Genomic DNA, 10,404 nt, shown 5'->3' with positions numbered 1-10,404 from the left:
GAACCCTTGTCCTCATAATGCTCCATTCCCGTGTCATCCCATTGCTCAATGACACTTGTCATCAAAATGTTCCTTGGCCTTTGTCATCACAGTGCTCCATGATACCTTTAATCAAACTTCTACATCACCACTGTCATCACAATGCAAGATGACCAATGTCATCACAATGTCCCATGACACGTGGCATCACAATTCGCCTTGGCCCTTGTCATCTCAATGCTGTATGAACCGTGTCATCACTAGGTTCCAGGACACTTGTCATCAAGTGATCCATGACCACTTTCATCACAATGCTCCATGACCTCTCTTATCTCAATGCTCCATGGCCTTTGTATTCACAATGTTCTATTGTCCCGATAATCGCGTTGCTCCATGAACACTTTCATCACAATGCTCCTTGACCACTGTCACCATAATGCCCCATGACGTCTCTCATCACTGTGCTCCAAGGCCACTCTCATCAAAATGCTCCATGATCTGTGTCAGCACAATATTGCCTGACACTTGTCATCACAATGCTCCATGATCCCTGTAATCACAATGATCCCTGCCAATGTCATCACAATGCTCCATGTCTCCTGTAATCACAATGCTCCATGCCCTTGTCATCACAATGCTCCAGGGCTGTTGTCATTACCATGCTTCATGCCCGTGTCATCACAATGCTCCATGATTATTGTCTTCAAAATGCTCCATGGCCCATGTCATCACAGTGCTCCATGACCCCTGTCATCACAATGCTCTATGGCCTTTGTCATCACAATGCTCTATGTCGGTTTTCATCACAATTCTCAATGACCACTTTAATCTCTATGCTCGCTGACCATTTTCATCACATTTCTCTATTGTCATTACAATTCCCCATGGCCCCTTTCTTCACAATGCTCCATGATGCCTGTCATCACAATGCTCCATGGCTTTTGTTATCCCAATGTTCCAGGACCAGTTTCATCACAATACTCCATCCCCCTTGTCATCATGGTGCACAATGAAACCTTTCATTACAATGCTCCATGACACTTGTCATCACAATGCTCCATGGCCTTTATCATCACAATGCTCCCAGGCACTTTTCATCACGATGTTCCATGAAAATTTTCATCACAATGCTCCATGACCATTGTCATCACAATAGTCCATACCCTTGTCAACACAATGCTGCATACTCCCTGTCATCACAATTCTCCATGACTGCTGTCACCACAATAATCCAGGACAATTTTCATAATAATGCTTCATGCCCCCAGTCATCACAGTGCTCCATGATACCTTTCATCACAATTCCTAGATGATCAATGTCATGACAATGCCCCATGTCACCTGTCATCACAATTCGCTATGACCCTTGTCATCACAATACTCGATGAACCGTGTCATCACAGTGTGCCAGGACACATGTCATCACAATCATCCATGACTACTTTCATCACAATGCCCCAATACACCTGTCATCACAATGCTCCATGGCTCCTGTTATCATATTGCTCCATGATCTCTTTCATCACAATGTTCCATGACCACTGTCATCACCATGCTTCATGACGCCTGTCATCTCAGTGCTCCATGGCCCCTTTCATCACAATGCTCCATGAACCCAGTCATCACAATGTTCCCTGCCCTTTTCATCACAATGCTCCATGGGCACTCTCATCACAATGCTCCATGCCAATCTCATCAAAATGCCCCATGACACTTGTCATCACAATGCTCCATGGCCTTTGTCATCACAATGTTCCATGGCCCCTATCATCACAGTGCTCCATGATACCTTTCTTCACAATTCTAGATGACCACTGTCATCACAATGCCCCATGACAGATGTCATCACAATTCGCCATGGTCCTTGTCATCACAATGCTCCATGAACCGTGTCATCACAAGGTTCCAGGACACTTGTCATCACAAAGTTCCATGATCACTTTCATCACAATGCTCCATGAACCCTGTCATCTCAATGCTCCATAGCCTTTGTATTCACAATGCTCCATGGTCCCTGTAATCACAGTGCTCCATGACCCCTTTCATCACAATGCTCCAAGACCGCTGTCATCACAATGCCCCATGACGCCTGCCATCACAAATCTCCAAGGCCTCTCTTACCAAAAAGCACCGTGATCCCTCTCAGCACAATGTTCCATGACACTTTTCATCACAATGCTCCATGGGCACTCTCAGCACAATGCTCCATGCCCTTGTCATCAAAATGCTCCAGAACTCTTGTCATCATAATGCTCCATGCCAATGTCATCAAAATGCCCCATGACACTTGTCATCACAATGCTCCATGGCCTTTGTCATCACAATGCTCCATGACCCCTGTCATCACAAAGTTCTCTGCCCATATCATCACAAGGTTCCTTGTCACCTTTAATCACAATGCTCCATGCCCTTTCATCACAATGCTCCAGAATTCTTGTCATCGCAATGTTCCTTGACCGTGTCATCACAATGCTCCATGACCCTTGTCATCACAAAGCTCCATGACCCCTGTCATCACAATGATCCATGACTCCTTTCCTCACAGTGCTCCAGTACACTTTTCATCACAATGCTCCATGCCATTGTCAGCACAGTGTTCCTTGGACCCTGTCATCAAAATGCTCCATCCCCTTTTCATCACAATGCCCCAGATATCCTATCATTACAATGCTCCATGCCCGTGTCAACACAATGCTCTATGACCCCTGACATCAAAATGCTTTATGAGCCTTGTTATCAGAATGTTCCATGACCCCTGTTATCAAAATGATCCATGACCGTTGCGATCACAATGCTGCATGATACATTTTATCCCAATTCTCTGTGACCGCTGTCATCACAATGCTCCAGGACAATTTTCATCACAATGCTCTATGCCCCCTGTCATCACAGTGCCCCATAACCCCTGTAATCACAATGCTCCATGACCCTGTCATCACAATGCTACATGACACCTGTCATCACATTGTTCCATGGCCTATGTATTCACAATGCTCCATGGACACTGTAATCACACTGCTCCATGTTCCCTTTCAACACAATGCTCCATGACCCCTGTCATCACAACGTTCCATGAAAGTTGTCATCAAAATGCTCCATGACCCCGCTCACCACAAGTTTCCCTGCCCTTGTCATCACAATGCTCCATGACCCATGTAATCACAATGGTACATGGCCTTTTCATCACAATGCTCCATGGTCTCTTTCATCACCATGCTCCATGGTCTTTCTCATCACAATGCTCTATGACCCCTGTCATCACAATGCTCCACGCCATTGTCATCACAATGCTCCATGGCCCCTGTAATCACAATGCTCCATTCACTTTTCATCACAATGCTCCAGAACCCTTGTCCTCATAATGCTCCATTCCCGTGTCATCCCATTGCTCAATGACACTTGTCATCAAAATGTTCCTTGGCCTTTGTCATCACAGTGCTCCATGATACCTTTAATCAAAATTCTACATCACCACTGTCATCACAATGCAAGATGACCAATGTCATCACAATGCCCCATGACACGTGTCATCACAATTCGCCTTGGCCCTTGTCATCTCAATGCTGTATGAACCGTGTCATCACTAGGTTCCAGGACACTTGTCATCAAGTGATCCATGACCACTTTCATCACAATGCTCCATGACCTCTCTTATCTCAATGCTCCATGGCCTTTGTATTCACAATGTTCTATTGTCCCGATAATCGCGTTGCTCCATGAACACTTTCATCACAATGCTCCTTGACCACTGTCACCATAATGCCCCATGACGTCTCTCATCACTGTGCTCCAAGGCCACTCTCATCAAAATGCTCCATGATCTGTGTCAGCACAATATTGCCTGACACTTGTCATCACAATGCTCCATGATCCCTGTAATCACAATGATCCCTGCCAATGTCATCACAATGCTCCATGTCTCCTGTAATCACAATGCTCCATGCCCTTGTCAACACAATGCTCCAGGTCTGTTGTCATTACCATGCTTCATGCCCGTGTCATCACAATGCTCCATGATTATTGTCTTCAAAATGCTCCATGGCCCATGTCATCACAGTGCTCCATGACCCCTGTCATCACAATGCTCTATGGCCTTTGTCATCACAATGCTCTGTGACCCCTGTCAACACAATGCCTGATGACCACTGTCATCAAAATGCTAAATGGCACTTGTCATCACAATGCTCTATGATGCCTGTCATCACTATTCTCCATGTCACTTGTTATCACAATGCTCCATGGCCCCTGTATGCACAGTGCTCCATGAACCGTTTCATCTCAATGCTCCATGACCTCACTCATCACAATGCCCCTTGAACCCTGTAATCACAATGTTCCATGGCCCTTGTCATCACAGTGCTCCAAGCCTTTGTCATCACACTGCTCCATGGAAACTGTAATCACAATGCTCCATGCCCTTGTCATCACTGGGCTCCACAACTCTTGTCATTATACTGCTCCATGTCCATTTCATCACCATGCTCCATGACACTTGTCATCACAATTCGCCATGACCATTGTCATCACAATGCTCCATGAAACATGTCATCACAGGGTCCCAGGACACATGTCATCACAATGATCCATTACCACTTTCATCACAATGTTCCATGACCACTGTCATCTCAATGCTCCATGGCCTTTGTATTCACAATGCTCCATGGCCCCTATAATCACAGTGCTCCATAACACCTTTCATCATAATGCTCCATGACCACTGCCACCTCAATGCCCCATGACGCCTGTCATCACAATACTCCAAGGCCCCTCTCATCACAATGCTCCATGACACTTGTCATCACATTGCTCCATAACACCTGTCATCACAGTGTTCCGTGCCCATGTCATCACAATGCTCCATGTCCCCTATAATCACAATGCTCCATGCCTTTTTCCTCACAATGCTCCAGAATTCTTGTCATCACAATGTTCCATGACCGTGGCATCACAGTGCTCCATGGCCCTTGTCATCACAATGCTCCAGAATTTTTGTCATCCCAATGTTCCAGGACCGTGTCATCACAATGCCACATGACCCTGGTCATCACAGTTCTCCATGACCTTTGTCATCACAATGCTCTATGTCGGTTTTCATCACAATTCTCAATGACCACTTTAATCACTATGCTCGCTGACCATTTTCATCACATTTCTCTATTGTCATTACAATTCCCCATGGCCCCTTTCTTCACAATGCTCCATGATGCCTGTCATCACAATGCTCCATGGCTTTTGTTATCACAATGTTCCAGGACCAGTTTCATCACAATACTCCATCCCCCTTGTCATCATGGTGCACAATGAAACCTTTCATTACAATGCTCCATGACACTTGTCATCACAATGCTCCATGGCCTTTATCATCACAATGCTCCCAGGCACTTTTCATCACGAAGTTCCATGAAAATTTTCATCACAATGCTCCATGACCATTGTCATCACAATAGTCCATACCCTTGTCAACACAATGCTGCATACTCCCTGTCATCACAATTCTCCATGACTGCTGTCACCACAATAATCCAGGACAATTTTCATAATAATGCTTCATGCCCCCAGTCATCACAGTGCTCCATGATACCTTTCATCACAATTCCTAGATGATCAATGTCATGACAATGCCCCATGTCACCTGTCATCACAATTCGCTATGACCCTTGTCATCACAATACTCGATGAACCGTGTCATCACAGTGTGCCAGGACACATGTCATCACAATGATCCATGACTACTTTCATCACAATGCCCCAATACACCTGTCATCACAATGCTCCATGGCTCCTGTTATCATATTGCTCCATGATCTCTTTCATCACAATGTTCCATGACCACTGTCATCACCATGCTTCATGACGCCTGTCATCTCAGTGCTCCATGGCCCCTTTCATCACAATGCTCCATGAACCCAGTCATCACAATGTTCCCTGCCCTTTTCATCACAATGCTCCATGGGCACTCTCATCACAATGCTCCATGCCAATGTCATCAAAATGCCCCATGACACTTGTCATCACAATGCTCCATGGCCTTTGTCATCACAATGTTCCATGGCCCCTATCATCACAGTGCTCCATGATACCTTTCTTCACAATTCTAGATGACCACTGTCATCACAATGCCCCATGACAGATGTCATCACAATTCGCCATGGTCCTTGTCATCACAATGCTCCATGAACTGTGTCATCACAAGGTTCCAGGACACTTGTCATCACAAAGTTCCATGATCACTTTCATCACAATGCTCCATGAACCCTGTCATCTCAATGCTCCATAGCCTTTGTATTCACAATGCTCCATGGTCCCTGTAATCACAGTGCTCCATGACCCCTTTCATCACAATGCTCCAAGACCGCTGTCATCACAATGCCCCATGACGCCTGCCATCACAAATCTCCAAGGCCTCTCTTACCAAAAAGCACCGTGATCCCTCTCAGCACAATGTTCCATGACACTTTTCATCACAATGCTCCATGGGCACTCTCAGCACAATGCTCCATGCCCTTGTCATCAAAATGCTCCAGAACTCTTGTCATCATAATGCTCCATGCCAATGTCATCAAAATGCCCCATGACACTTGTCATCACAATGCTCCATGGCCTTTGTCATCACAATGCTCCATGACCCCTGTCATCACAAAGTTCTCTGCCCATATCATCACAAGGTTCCTTGTCACCTTTAATCACAATGCTCCATGCCCTTTCATCACAATGCTCCAGAATTCTTGTCATCGCAATGTTCCTTGACCGTGTCATCACAATGCTCCATGACCCTTGTCATCACAAAGCTCCATGACCCCTGTCATCACAATGATCCATGACTCCTTTCCTCACAGTGCTCCAGTACACTTTTCATCACAATGCTCCATGCCATTGTCATCACAATAGTCCATACCCTTGTCAACACAATGCTGCATACTCCCTGTCATCACAATTCTCCATGACTGCTGTCACCACAATAATCCAGGACAATTTTAATAATAATGCTTCACGCCCCCAGTCATCACAGTGCTCCATGATACCTTTCATCACAATTCCTAGATGATCAATGTCATGACAATGCCCCATGTCACCTGTCATCACAATTCGCTATGACCCTTGTCATCACAATACTCGATGAACCGTGTCATCACAGTGTGCCAGGACACATGTCATCACAATGATCCATGACTACTTTCATCACAATGCCCCAATACACATGTCATCACAATGCTCCATGGCTCCTGTTATCATATTGCTCCATGATCTCTTTCATCACAATGTTCCATGACCACTGTCATCACCATGCTTCATGACGCCTGTCATCTCAGTGCTCCATGGCCCCTTTCATCACAATGCTCCATGAACCCAGTCATCACAATGTTCCCTGCCCTTTTCATCACAATGCTCCATGGGCACTCTCATCACAATGCTCCATGCCAATGTCATCAAAATGCCCCATGACACTTGTCATCACAATGCTCCATGGCCTTTGTCATCACAATGTTCCATGGCCCCTATCATCACAGTGCTCCATGATACCTTTCTTCACAATTCTAGATGACCACTGTCATCACAATGCCCCATGACAGATGTCATCACAATTCGCCATGGTCCTTGTCATCACAATGCTCCATGAACCGTGTCATCACAAGGTTCCAGGACACTTGTCATCACAAAGTTCCATGATCACTTTCATCACAATGCTCCATGAACCCTGTCATCTCAATGCTCCATAGCCTTTGTATTCACAATGCTCCATGGTCCCTGTAATCACAGTGCTCCATGACCCCTTTCATCACAATGCTCCAAGACCGCTGTCATCACAATGCCCCATGACGCCTGCCATCACAAATCTCCAAGGCCTCTCTTACCAAAAAGCACCGTGATCCCTCTCAGCACAATGTTCCATGACACTTTTCATCACAATGCTCCATGGGCACTCTCAGCACAATGCTCCATGCCCTTGTCATCAAAATGCTCCAGAACTCTTGTCATCATAATGCTCCATGCCAATGTCATCAAAATGCCCCATGACACTTGTCATCACAATGCTCCATGGCCTTTGTCATCACAATGCTCCATGACCCCTGTCATCACAAAGTTCTCTGCCCATATCATCACAAGGTTCCTTGTCACCTTTAATCACAATGCTCCATGCCCTTTCATCACAATGCTCCAGAATTCTTGTCATCGCAATGTTCCTTGACCGTGTCATCACAATGCTCCATGACCCTTGTCATCACAAAGCTCCATGACCCCTGTCATCACAATGATCCATGACTCCTTTCCTCACAGTGCTCCAGTACACTTTTCATCACAATGCTCCATGCCATTGTCAGCACAGTGTTCCTTGGACCCTGTCATCAAAATGCTCCATCCCCTTTTCATCACAATGCCCCAGATATCCTATCATTACAATGCTCCATGCCCGTGTCAACACAATGCTCCATGACCCCTGACATCAAAATGCTTTATGAGCCTTGTTATCAGAAAGTTCCATGACCCCTGTTATCAAAATGATCCATGACCGTTGCGATCACAATGCTGCATGATACATTTTATCCCAATTCTCTGTGACCGCTGTCATCACAATGCTCCAGGACAATTTTCATCACAATGCTCTATGCCCCCTGTCATCACAGTGCCCCATAACCCCTGTAATCACAATGCTCCATGACCCTGTCATCACAATGCTACATGACACCTGTCATCACATTGTTCCATGGCCAATGTATTCACAATGCTCCATGGACACTGTAATCACACTGCTCCATGTTCCCTTTCAACACAATGCTCCATGACCCCTGTCATCACAACGTTCCATGAAAGTTGTCATCAAAATGCTCCATGACCCCGCTCACCACAAGTTTCCCTGCCCTTGTCATCACAATGCTCCATGACCCATGTAATCACAATGGTACATGGCCTTGTCATCACAATGCTCCATGGTCTCTTTCATCACCATGCTCCATGGTCTTTCTCATCACAATGCTCTATGACCCCTGTCATCACAATGCTCCACGCCGTTGTCATCACAATGCTCCATGGCCCCTGTAATCACAATGCTCCATTCACTTTTCATCACAATGCTCCAGAACCCTTGTCCTCATAATGCTCCATTCCCGTGTCATCCCATTGCTCAATGACACTTGTCATCAAAATGTTCCTTGGCCTTTGTCATCACAGTGCTCCATGATACCTTTAATCAAAATTCTACATCACCACTGTCATCACAATGCAAGATGACCAATGTCATCACAATGCCCCATGACACGTGTCATCACAATTCGCCTTGGCCCTTGTCATCTCAATGCTGTATGAACCGTGTCATCACTAGGTTCCAGGACACTTGTCATCACAGTGATCCATGACCACTTTCATCACAATGCTCCATGACCTCTCTTATCTCAATGCTCCATGGCCTTTGTATTCACAATGTTCTATTGTCCCGATAATCGTGTTGCTCCATGAACAGTTTCATCACAATGCTCCTTGACCACTGTCACCATAATGCCCCATGACGTCTCTCATCACTGTGCTCCAAGGCCACTCTCATTAAAATGCTCCATGATCTGTGTCAGCACAATATTGCATGACACTTGTCATCACAATGCTCCATGATCCCTGTAATCATAATGATCCCTGCCAATGTCATCACAATGCTCCATGTCTCCTGTAATCACAATGCTCCATGCCCTTGTCAACACAATGCTCCAGGTCTGTTGTCATTACCATGCTTCATGCCCGTGTCATCACAATGCTCCATGATTATTGTCTTCAAAATGCTCCATGGCCCATGTCATCACAGTGCTCCATGACCCCTGTCATCACAATGCTCTATGGCCTTTGTCATCACAATGCTCTGTGACCCCTGTCAACACAATGCCTGATGACCACTGTCATCAAAATGCTAAATGGCACTTGTCATCACAATGCTCTATGATGCCTGTCATCACTATTCTCCATGTCACTTGTTATCACAATGCTCCATGGCCCCTGTATGCACAGTGCTCCATGAACCGTTTCATCTCAATGCTCCATGACCTCACTCATCACAATGCCCCTTGAACTCTGTAATCACAATGTTCCAGGGCCCTTGTCATCACAGTGCTCCAAGCCTTTGTCATCACACTGCTCCATGGCACCTGTAATCACAATGCTCCATGCCCTTGTCATCACTGGGCTCCACAACTCTTGTCATTATACTGCTCCATGTCCATTTCATCACCATGCTCCATGACACTTGTCATCACAATTAGCCATGACCATTGTCATCACAATGCTCCATGAAACATGTCATCACAGGGTCCCAGGACACATGTCATCACAATGATCCATTACCACTTTCATCACAATGTTCCATGACCACTGTCATCTCAATGCTCCATGGCCTTTGTATTCACAATGCTCCATGGCCCCTATAATCACAGTGCTCCATAACAC

The sequence above is a fragment of the Balaenoptera acutorostrata genome, chromosome 14 (assembly GCF_949987535.1).
Source record: "Balaenoptera acutorostrata chromosome 14, mBalAcu1.1, whole genome shotgun sequence".
Lineage (NCBI taxonomy): Eukaryota > Metazoa > Chordata > Mammalia > Artiodactyla > Balaenopteridae > Balaenoptera > Balaenoptera acutorostrata.
This window is presented reverse-complemented; position numbering follows the sequence as displayed.